Source organism: Arachis hypogaea, chromosome 13 (assembly GCF_003086295.3).
Source record: "Arachis hypogaea cultivar Tifrunner chromosome 13, arahy.Tifrunner.gnm2.J5K5, whole genome shotgun sequence".
NCBI lineage: Eukaryota > Viridiplantae > Streptophyta > Magnoliopsida > Fabales > Fabaceae > Arachis > Arachis hypogaea.
The window spans coordinates 68,687,236-68,699,771 of NC_092048.1; the positions used below are offsets into that span (position 1 = coordinate 68,687,236).

General features: G+C 41.5%; 1 non-coding gene across 1 annotated transcript; it reads right to left on the bottom strand.

Moving 5' to 3' along the window:
* Positions 1 to 5,563: 5,563 nt before the first annotated feature.
* On the bottom strand, positions 5,564 to 5,670 carry LOC112740098 (small nucleolar RNA R71). Its single transcript, XR_003171033.1, has one exon. It is a non-coding gene; the product is annotated as a small nucleolar RNA R71 (small nucleolar RNA).
* Positions 5,671 to 12,536: the final 6,866 nt, after the last annotated feature.

Below are 12,536 nucleotides of genomic sequence, written 5' to 3' on the forward strand. Positions count from 1 at the left end.
CTACAACAATTTGGTTGTAGCCCGAATACCCATCTAGGAAGCAATAGTACTCATGTCCTGCTAATCTTTCAAGCATCTGGTCCATGAAAGGTAAGGAAAAGTGGTCCTTCCGGGTGGCTTCATTAAGTTTCCGGTAGTCAATGCACATACGCCATCCGGTCACTGTCCTTGTGGGTATCAATTCATTCTTCTCATTTGCCACAACAGTGATCCCTCCCTTCTTAGGGACTACTTGCACCGGGCTTACCCAAGGGCTGTCTGAGATAGGGTATACCACCCCTGCTTGCCATAGTTTCAACACTTCTTTCTGAACCACTTCATTCATAGTTGGGTTTAGCCTCCTTTGTTGTTGTCTTGAGGGTTTGGCATTTCTTCAATCAAGATCTTATACATACACATTGAAGGACTGATCCCTTTTAAATCTGCAAGTGTCCAGCCTATGGCATCCTTGTGTTATCTAAGCACTTGGATGAGCTCCTCTTCTTGTTCCTTACTCAGACTTGAATTTATGATCACTGGTTGGGTGTTGTTAGCATCCAGATATGCATACTTCAAGCTGGGTGGTAGTGCTTTCAGTTCTAGTTTTGGTGGCTCTGCATCTTTATTTCTTGTAATGGTTGGCATGATTGAGTTTCTCATGGTTGCTTGTGGTGATTCTCCATCTGGTGTTTGTTCCAGCTCAGTGGCTTCTCCACATTATTCTTCCTCCAAGACTTCTTGAACTATTTTTTCTATGGTGTCTACCAGCATGCATTCTCCTATGGATTCCTTGGGGTAACTCATTACTTTGAAGATATTGAAGACCATTTTCTCTTCATGCAACCTCAAGACTAGTTCCCCTTTTTGCACATCGATGATGGCTCCAGCAGTAGCTAGGAATGGTCTTCCTAGGATAATCGAGGTGTTTTCCTCTTCTTCCATGTCCAGCACAACAAAATCAGCAAGAAAGATGAACTCTCCTACTTTCATTAGCAAGTCTTCCACCACTCCATGTGGAAACTTAAATGTTCTGTCAGCCAATTGGAGTGCCATTCTTGTTGGCTTGGCTTTCTCAATCTTCATCTTCTCATCATGGTCATGGACATAAGATTTATGCTAGCACCCAAATCACATAAAGCCTTCTCAATGGTGATGTCTCCTATGATGCAGGGAATTTGGAAACTCCCTGGGTCCTTCAGCTTTAGAGACAGCTTCTTCTATATGATGGCACTGCATTCTTCAGTCAATATTATGGTTTCTTTTGCTTCCCAGTTCCTCTTTTTGGTTATAAGCTCCTTTAAAAATTTAGCATAGAGTGGCATTTGTTCTAATGCCTCAGCAAATGGTATGTTGATTTGGAGCCTCTTGAAGATCTCTAGGAACTTAAAAAACTGGTTATCCTTCCCATCTTTTCCCAGTCTTTGTGGGTATGGTGCCTTTGGCACGTAAGGCTTCAAGACTAGTTTTAGTGGAGGTGGAGTAGGGATTTCTTCTTCATCCTTGTTCCCATGCTTTGTTGCAACTTCTTCATGCTTGTCTTTGCTTGGGGTTCCTTCTTCTACAACCTTCCCACTTCTTAGAGTAATGGCTTTGCATTCCCCTCTTGGGTTGGCCATAGTATCACTAGGAAACGTGTGTGTGGGAAGTGGAATTTGCTTGGATAAAATCCCCACTTGTGCTTTCAACTTTGAGATTGCTGCACCTTAATTTTTCAGATTTGACCTGTATTCCTCTTGATTAGCATCTATCCTCTGTCATTTTGTGCTTGTCTGTCCATGAGGGTAGAGACTGCTCCTGTAATTTGTGAGGATAGTTGTGCTATTGCAGCTTCTATCTTCTCAAAGTTGCTCTTGATTTTGCATGGTTGCATAGTTGAGGATGGTGCATCTTAGTTGAGGTTGTTGTGTGTGGGCTGGTTACTATGGTATGATGTATTTTGTGAGTTATGGTAGGGTCTATGGTTCCCTGTTTGATGGTTGGGGTTGTGGTTGAAATGCTGATTTGATGAATAAGGCTTGTTGTGGTCCTGGTTGTGGTTTTGTTAATTTCTCCACCCAAGGTTTGGGTGATTCTTCCAACCTGGGTTGTATGTCTTAGAGTGTGGGTCATATGGTGGTCTGGATGAATTGTTCACATAATTTGCTTGTTCCCAGTCACCTTCAGATCCTGGTGCATTCCCTTCTTGTTAGGGAGTTTGGTCCTGAATAACTGAGGCTTGGTTAGCCTTCATCCTTTTTGTTAGAGCTGCTATTTGAGCTGCAATTGCTTTGTTCTGAGCTAACAAAGTGTCTACAGTGTTGAGCTCTAGCACTTCCTTTCTCTGAGTCCTTTCTGAAGCATAGAAATACTCATTTTCAGCTACAGTTTCAATGACATCTATGGCTTCTTCAATGGTTTTCTTCTTCTTGAGTGAGCCTCCTGAAAAGTGATGCCAGGGCATTTTGGCCAGTTTCACTGACCTTTTCTTTATGGTTTTAAGGTAGTTTCATGCATTTTCTTAGGAATATAAGCAAGTTTTGGGTAAATAATCACTTACATCTTGATTCAAGCAAACATTGTGAATTTTACATGATTTCATGAGAATTATGCATGAATTAAAGGATAAATTGAATGATGCATGTCTCATAACTTGGATCAGAGCTTTGATGCACTTTATTGCTTGATTTCAGGATAAAGGAAGCAAGGAAGAACCATGTTAGCAGCCACGTTAGTCTAGCTAACGTGACCACTAACGTGGAATGAAGGCTAGCTTGCAACGTTAATGAGAAAAGTGATTGCCAATAACGCCTTCGTGAGCCATCATAGCCCACGTTAGTTGCCACGTTAACTATGTTAACGTGGAAGCTAACGTGTAAGAGAAGTAGAACTCCAACGTTAGTGGTAAAAGTAAGTGCCACTAACGTTCCAAAAAGGGGCAATTGGCCACGTTAAGAGCCACATTAACTTAGTTAACGTGAGCTCTAACGTGGAAGAAGAAGATGATGCCAACATTAGTGACACTCACCTTTGTCACTAACGTTGGACTAAGCCTATATTGGCTACGTTAAAAGCCACGTTAACCTAGTTAACGTGGACTCTAACATGGAGGGAGCAAGAATCACCAACGTTAGTGATACTCACCTTTGTCACTAACGTTAGATTGAGCCACTATGAGCCACGTTAGTTGCCACGTTAATTACATTAACGTGGAAGCTAACGTGGAGAAGAGGGATGATGAGCCAACGTTAGTGACACTTACCTTTGTCACTAACGTTGGAGATGGCTATCAATACCACGTTAGAAATCACGTTAACCTAGTTAACGTGAACTCTAACGTGGGAAGTAGGGGCGTTCTAAAGCGTTAGTGACAAAGGTAAGTGTCACTAACGCTCTCGAAGATTTGGCAAGCCTACGTTAAAAGCCACGTTAACTATTCTAACGTGAACTCTAACGTAGGAAGAAAAGGGTACTCTCAACATTATTGAAAAAGGTAAACCCCAGTAACGTTTGCGAAGGGCCAAGGGTCAACGTTCGTTGAAGTTAATGTGGACCACTTTGGGTTAGGAACGGTAGTGAAAAAGGTGATTGTCACTAACGTTCTCAACCCCACATTTTCACTTAACGTTAACACCACTAACGCCCTAAGCTAAAGTCCCTGCCTACTTCACACTTTCTCTGCAAGTAAAGCTAAGCCCACTGAAGAAGATAACTGCTTCAACTCAAGATCCAAAGGCCCACATCCAAGACTTGAAGAATCAACTAGAAGATCAGAAGTGTAGTATATATAGGAGTAGCTTTGAACTAGAGGAGGAGCTTTTGGGCATTATTAGAATTACTCTCTGTATTTTACTTTCTTTGCACTTCTAGTTTAACTTTCAGAATGTACTCTCCACCTTTGCTTTCCATTCCCAGAGCTATGAACAACTAAACCCCTTTCATTGGGTTAGGGAGCTCTGTTGTAATTTGATGGATCAATAATAGTTTTCATAATCCTTCTTCTTTCTTTTCTCTTGATTTTACTAGAAAGCTTTCAATCTTCATCCAATTGAGTAGTTATCTTGGAAAAGAAGCTATTCATACTTGGATCTCTTCTGAACCTTGGAAAAGGGATGAAGAGATCATGCTAGAAATGTTTTCTCATGTTGGACCAAATTGGGGTTTGGGCGGATATGGTGACATATAATTCTCCCAATACTTTGATTGGAAATACATATGGTATAATCAGTGACCACACTTCATCTCTTCTCATGAGCAATTAGACCAAGGAATTGGCTATTGATCTGATTTGAGAGATTGAATTACCAAGGAATTGGAATTCAATCACTTAAGATTGCCAAGGAGATCAATGAATGCATTGATTGAGGAAGAGATGAAAATGAACTTGATCCGGAGAATGCGACATCTCCTAAGCCCAATGAATTCCCCATTTCTGATCTTACCCATTCTCTTTACTTATTGCCATTTACTTTCATGCTAAACTTCCCTTCCCCATTTAAGATTCTGCAATTTACTTCCCGTCATTTATTTTCTGCTATTTACTTTTCCGCCATTTAATTTCCTGCAATTCTCAACTCACTTTCTGCTTAGCTCAACTAGAACATTCTTCCAATTAAAGTTGCTTGACCAATCAATCCCTGTGGGATTCGACCTCACTCTACTATGAGTTTTTACTTGACGATAATTCGGTATACTTACCGAAGAAAATTTGTTGAGCGACAAGTTTTCGTGCATCAAGTTTATGGCGCCGTTGCCGGGGATTGATTTTGTATCAACAATGATTAAATTGGTGGATAACTAGATTGAGTATTTGTTTTTATTTTGTTTGATTTAAGTTCATTTGAGTAATTTACTTTCTGTTTAGCTATCTTCTTCCCTTTCCCCTACCCATTTTCTTAGTTGTTTGCAATTCAGTCACTAACCCACTAACTGTTTGATATATTGCATCACTCACACTAACCGCATTATTGTAGAAATTACTATCTGCATCTATCTCTCTTGCTTTGGCTTTGTTGGTTGTATGACAGGTAGAAAAAGCGGGGCTTCAACTTCCTTTGATTCTGAACCTGAGAGGACCTTTCTTAGATTAAGGAGGAAAGCAAGAGGAAAGAGAGTAGTTGGTGCTGAGGAAGAGGAAGAGTACTCTGAACCAGACATGGAGGAGAACATGGAGAACCATCATGAAGAAGAGGCTCACAACCATGGCAGAGAAGGTCCAGCGCATCAGGCTGGACAAGAGAAAAGAGTTCTGGGTTCTTACATCAACCCAAACCCAGGAAACTGTGGAAGTAGTATCCAAAGGCCAACCATACATGCCAACAACTTTAAACTAAAGCCACAGCTCATCACCCTTGTTCAGAACAATTGTTCATTCGGAGGAAGTGTCCAAGAAGACCCCAATCAATATCTAACCACCTTCCTGAGGATATGCGACACTGTGAAGTCTAATGGTGTTCATCCTGACACCTATAGACTACTTCTGTTTCCCTTCTCACTCAAGGACAAAGCATCTAAATGGCTGGAATCCTTTCCAAAGGAGAGTTTAGCAACCTGGGAAGATGTGGTGAACAAGTTCTTGGCAAGATTCTATCCTCCTCAACGGATCAACAGGTTGAGAACTGAGGTACAAACATTCAGGCAGTAGGATGGTGAGACTCTATATGAAGCATGGGAGAAGTTTAAAGACTTGACAAGAAGATGCCCGCCAGATATATTCAATGAATGGGTGCAGTTGCACATCTTCTATGAAGGCCTTTCGTATGAATCAAAGAAGGCAGTAGACCACTCATCCAGGGGATCTCTGAATAAGAAGAAGACCATTGAAGAAGCCATAGATGTCATTGAGACTGTAGCAGAGAATGACAACTTCTATGCTTCTGAAAGAGGCAATACTAGAGGAGTGATGGAGTTGAACAATATGGATGTACTGCTAGCTCAAAACAAGATGATTACCAAGCAATTAGCTGACCTCACCAAGAAGATGGAGAGGAATCAAGTAGCAGCAAAAAGGAGTGAATAAAGAAGCAGAGGGTGATCAGGAACAAGCCAACTACATTGGGAGTTCACCTAGGCAGAACCATGACCCATACTCCAAAATATATAATCCTGGTTAGAGAAACCACCCAAACTTTGGGTGGGGAAATCAACAAGACCAAGGCCAAGATCAGAGACGTCCAAACCCCAACAACACAGCTCACCAACATGCCACACAGAGACCATATCAGCACCCACCTAACAACCCTTTTCAACATCCATATCAAAACCAAACTAGCCATTCTCATCCCTCCAATCTCAACTCACCATCACCATCCGAGGATAGACTCTCAAAGATTGAGACCCTACTCGAGAGCATATGTAAGGAGATTCAAGACAGTAAGATATTTTGAGAAGAGGTGCGATCCAACATGCAGAATCAAGAGGCTGCCATCAAGAAACTTGAGACACAAGTTGGTTACCTACTCCAGCAAACTCCTATTCATAACCTTGGTAGCAACATTGAGCCAAACCCAAGGGTGGAGTGTCAAGCTATCACCCTTAGAAGTGGTAAGGAGTTGAAGGACACCTCCAAGAAACCACAAGAGGAGGACTCAACTGAAAGGAAGGAGGAACAAGAGGAAGTTCCAGTTCCCATCTCTAATTCGCGTAAAAGGGGAGAAGAGCTGAAGCCATATGTTCCAAGAGTCCCATATCCTCAGCAATTGAGGAAAAAGGGGGATGACAGCCAATTCTCAAGGTTTCTAGAAATCTTCAAGAAACTGCAGATTAACATACCCTTTGCTGAAGCAATAGAGCAAATGCCGCTCTATGCCAAGTTCTTGAAGGAATTGATGACCAAAAAGAGAAGTTGGAAGAACAACGAAACAGTGATACTAACCAAGGAATGTAGTGCTATCATTCAGCACAAGCTACCCCAGAAATTGAAGGATCCTGGGAGCTTCCAGATCCCCTGTATTATAGGAGAGATCACGGTGGAGAAGGCTCTGTGTGATTTAGGAGCCAGCATAAATTTGATGTCAGTAGCCATGATGAAAAAAATGAAAATTGTGGAGGCCAAGCCAACAAAAATGGCCCTACAACTGGCAGATCAATCATTCAAGTTTCCTCACGGCATAGTAGAAGACTTGCTAGTGAAGGTAGGAGACTTTATCTTCCCAGCAGACTTTGTGATGTTAGATATGAAGGAAGGAGCCAAAGCTTCTATCATTCTGGGCAGACCATTCCTAGCCACTGCTGGAGCTATCATTGATGTCCAGAAAGGTGAACTGACACTGAGGTTACACAATGAGAAGATGATATTCAATGTGTTCAAAGCCATGAGTTACCCACAAGAACCAATGGGATAGTGTATGAGGTTGGATTCACTAGAAGATATAGCACAAGATACTCTCGAAGAGAAAGAATTTGAGGGGTTGATAGAAGAAGAGTCAGCTTCAAGCGAAGAGGTTACAGCAGCAGAGGTTCACATTCAAGGCACATTAGAAGGGAAGAGTGAAGGAAAGGAAGCACCTAAACTTGAACTCAAAATACTGCCACCCACCCTCAAATATGCATACTTAGGGGAGAATGAAAGTTACCCAGTGATCATTAACTCAGCCCTCAGCCACAAGCAAGAAGAGGAACTACTCCAAGTGTTGCGAAAGCATAAGGATGCCATTGGATGGACCCTCGCTGACCTGAAAAGAATTAGTTTGGCCATATGCATGCATAAGATATTGTTGGAAGATGATGCCAAACCATCCATTCAACCCCAAAGGAGGCTGAATCCAGTCATGAAGGAAGTAGTACAGAAAGAAGTTATGAAGCTATGGCAGGGAGGGGTAATTTATCCGATCTCAGACAGCCCCTGGGTTAGCCCCGTGCATGTTGTGCCAAAAAAGGGAGGAATTACTGTAGTCCCCAATGAGAAGAATGAACTGATCCCCACCAGGACCGTCACAGGATGGCGGATGTGCATAGACTACCGAAAACTGAATGAAGCTACAAGAAAAGATCATTTCCCCCTTCCATTCATGGATTAGATGCTGGAAAGACTTGCATGACATGCATATTACTGTTTTCTCGATGGTTATTTAGGATACAATCAAATAGTGGTTGATCCGAGAGACCAAGAGAAAATCTCATTCACATGCCCATATGGAGTGTTCGCCTACAGGCGCATGCCATTTGGGCTATGTAATGCACCTGCGACTTTCCAACGCTGCATACTTTCTATCTTCTCAGATATGATAGAGAAATTCATTGAAGATTTTATGGATGATTTCTCGGTATTCGGAGATTCCTTTCCTAGTTGCCTAAATCACCTGGCCCTGGTATTAAAAAGAAGTCAAGAAACTAATTTGGTCTTGAACTGGGAGAAATGTCACTTTATGGTGACAGGAGGAATAGTTCTTGGTCATAAGGTTTCTAACCAAGGCATTAAAGTGGACAGAGCCAAGGTGGAACTCATTGAAAAATTACCTCCACCAAGTGATGTCAAGGCAATTAGGAGTTTTCTAGGGCATGCTGGCTTTTACAGAAGGTTTATTAAAGATTTTTCAAAGATAGCCAAGCCCTTAAGCAATCTCCTTGTATCTGATACACCATTTATCTTTGATAAAAAGTGCATGCTGGCATTTGAAAACTTGAAAAAGAGGTTGTCCTCTGCCCCTATCATTTTCCCACCTGAATGGAACCTACCATTTGAACTGATGTGCAATGCATCTGATTTCGCAATTGGGGCAGTGTTAGGACAGAGGAAAGATAACTTGGTCCATGTGATATACTATGCTAGCAAAGTCCAAAAAAACTATACCACTACTAAAAAGGAGTTGCTGGCAATAGTTTTTGCATTTGACAAGTTTAGATCATACCTCATTGGTGCCAAAGTGATTGTCTTCACAGATCACACAGCACTTAAATATTTGTTTGCCAAGAAAGAATCAAAACCAAGACTAATAAGATGGATCTTATTGTTGCAGGAATTCAATATTGAAATCAAAGACAAGAAAGGAGTGGAGAACAAGGTAGCAGATCACCTATCCAGAATCCCTCATGATAAAGGAGGAACACATGATACAAATGTAAATGAGTTCTTCCCAGATGAGCAGTTGATGACGATTTACAGAGCACCCTGGTTTGCAGATATTGCCAATTTTAAGGCAACTGGGGCTTTACATCCAGACATCAACAAACACCAGAAAAGAAAGCTCATCAATGACGCAAAGTATTTTGTCTGGGATGAACCATATCTCTTCAAGAAGTGTTCAGATGGAATTCTGAGAAGATGTGTCTCGGAAGAAGAGGGACGAGAGGTCTTGTGGAACTGCCATAGCTCATGCTATGGAGGCCATTTTGGAGGGGACAGAACTGCAGCCAAGGTATTACAAAGCGGATTCTTTTGGCCCACCCTTTTCAAGGATGCCGAAGAACTGGTAAAGAATTACAATGAATGTCAAAGAGCTGGAAACTTACCCAAAAGGAATGAGATGCCACAAAATTCCATCTTAGAACTGGAACTGTTTGATGTGTGGGGAATCGATTTTATGGGACCTTTTCCAACCTCATATTCAAACAAGTACATCTTGGTAGCAGTGGATTACGTTTCCAAGTGGGTAGAGGCTATTGCAACCCCGACGAATGATAACAAGGTGGTCATGAACTTCCTTAGAAAGAATATCTTTAGCCGGTTCGGTGTCCCACGAGCACTCATCAGTGATGGAGGGAGCCATTTTTGTAACAGACCACTAGAAGCTCTCCTCCTATGATACGGGGTGAAACGCAAGATTTCCACACCTTACCACCCCCAAACAAGTGGGCAAACTGAGATATCTAACAGAGAGCTAAAAAGGATTCTGGAAAAGACTGTGGGAGCATCAAGGAAGAATTGGTCGAAGAAGTTGGATGATGCTCTTTGGGCATACAGAACGGCATTCAAAACACCAATCGGGATGTCCCCATACCAAATGGTGTATGGAAAGGCTTGTCATCTACCATTGGAGCTGGAACACAAAGCTCTCTGGGCCCTCAAGCTGCTAAATTTTAATAGCACTGCTGCTGGTGAAAAGAGGGTCTTGCAGCTGCAAGAAATGGAGGAGTTCAGATCTCAAGCCTATGAAAAGGCCAAGATTTATAAAGAAAAGGCAAAGAGAAGGCATGACCTCCATTTAACACCCAGAAGCTTCGAAGAAGGACAGCAAGTGCTCCTCTATAATTCCAAATTAAGACTCTTCCCTGGAAAACTCAAATAAAGGTGGTCAGGACCCTTTCTTGTCACAAAGGTCTCGCCGTATGGGCACATAGAGATCATGGAGGAGAGTTCAAAAAGGAAGTTCACTGTTAACAGACAGAGGCTCAAACACTACATGGGCAACATGGGGGAAAACCCCAAAGTGAAGTATCACCTCAAGTGATGGAGGAATCGTCGAGCTAGCGACGCTAAAAGAGCGCTTTGTTGGGAGGCAACCCAACCTAAGGTAGTTCTCTTTTCATTTGCATTTTTAATAAAAATCACAAGTAGTTTCCCCCGTATTGTGAGGAGCTAAGTTTGGTGTTACACACCAAAACAATACAAGAGTGAGTGTGTAATTCTAAGTTTGGTGTTCCACCAAAGATTTTAGTTAGAATCACACTACACTCCTTCAAGGGCGAATTGCTAGATCCAACCAATCAGGAGAACCACTTAACAGTAGTTAGTTTCTAGTTGTCTTGCTGATAACAACACATGAGATTTTCTACATGCATTCAACCTGCTGTATTAGGCAAGGAACTAAGTTTGGTGTTCACACACCAAATTAAGTTCCGAAATGCACAAGCATACATGCATACTAACTATCTCTCAAGTGCTTTGGGGACAAGCAACTTCCAATAACTTTGTAGGGATTCAATCAATCTTTTGGAAAAACAGTGCACCATCATCCAAGGAAGCGAGAAAAGATGCAGAAGCTATGGAGGATGACAACAAATGGGTAGCTGGAAGGCATCACCAAAAGGTTGTATTGTTACTTGATTCCATATGCTTGGAAATAATCAATTTGGAAGTCTGAATGTGCCCTTGATTAATAGTCACTCTTTAAGCTTAATGCACTAGAATTTGATGTTTATTTTTGCTTAAGTCTATGCTTGCTAGTCAAGTTGCCTGTTTTCATTTTCATCTTGCTTATTGTACGCTTGTCCTCTTAAGCTAAATAAAAAGAAAAAAAAAGAGATGTTATGAAAGACCAGAGTAATGTTCGAGTTGTGGAGTAGGTCCTTAAATTTGTGGTGTAGTAATCACTTAGCTATGTTGGTTCACCAACAAGGTGGGAAGGCAACTATCTATCTTGAATCATATGCTTGAAACATACCCCATGAGACTAGTTAAATAATAAGATCCTAATAAGAAAAAGGAAAAGAATAATAAGAGTTGAAAAAGAAAGAAAAGTTAATAAAGAATAAGGCTAGGCACCAAGGGCTTGAATCTTGAGGGATGTGTCTGTGGTGCTCTTGTACCAAGGATCTGCTTGGATGAATAAGTTCTTAGGAGTGCTTCATCACTTGGTAACTTGGGTTAACTAACCCGGGATTATCAACTGAAAATCCACTATCAAGAGCAACCTTGCTACAAAACATTTAGTAACCCAAAGAGGTGCTGGACACCAAGACCTCAAGGAAAGAAAATAACAAACCATGTGCCTGTGGTGTGCATGTATGGGGGAGAGAGACTTGAGGGAGTAAGTCCTTAGGGGTGTTTCAACATCTGGCCCCTTGAACCAACTGGTTCGGGAGTGTTGGCTGAAAGCTTATCTTAAAGAGTCGGCCCCTCACAGAACACTTAGCCTAAGGATGAAATAAACCTTGGAAAGACAAAGGGGATCAATAAATAAAAGTCTCAAAGGGTGCAATCAAGTAAGTATTCCAAGGCATGATAAAGGTCTGAAAGCCAGTAAAGGAATAAACCTAAGTTGCTATGCATGAAACCCCATAAAACCAAGAACATGACTTCCACAATAATGATTCATTCCTCTTGTCATTTCATTCATCATTCTCTTGTTCCAGTATTTGCTTAGGGACAAGCAAGCTTTAAGTTTGGTGTTGTGATGCCAGGGCATTTTGGCCAGTTTCACTGACCTTTTCTTTATGGTTTTAAGGTAGTTTCATGCATTTTCTTAGGAAATAAGCAAGTTTTGGGTAAATAATCACTTACATCTTGATTCAAGCAAACATTGTGAATTTTACATGATTTCATGAGAATTATGCATGAATTAAAGGACAAATTGAATGATGCATGTCTCATAACTTGGATCAGAGCTTTGATGCACTTTATTGCTTGATTTCAGGATAAAGGAAGCAAGGAAGAACCACATTAGCAGCCACGTTAGTCTAGCTAACGTGACCACTAACGTGGAATGAAGGCTAGCTTGCAACGTTAATGAGAAAAGTAAGTGCCAATAACGCCTTCGTGAGCCATCATAGCCCACGTTAGTTGCCACGTTAACTATGTTAACGTGGAAGCTAACGTGGAAGAGAAGTAGAACTCCAACGTTAGTGGTAAAAGTAAGTGCCACTAACGTTCCAAAAAGGGGCAATTGGCCACGTTAAGAGCCACGTTAACTTAGTTAACGTGA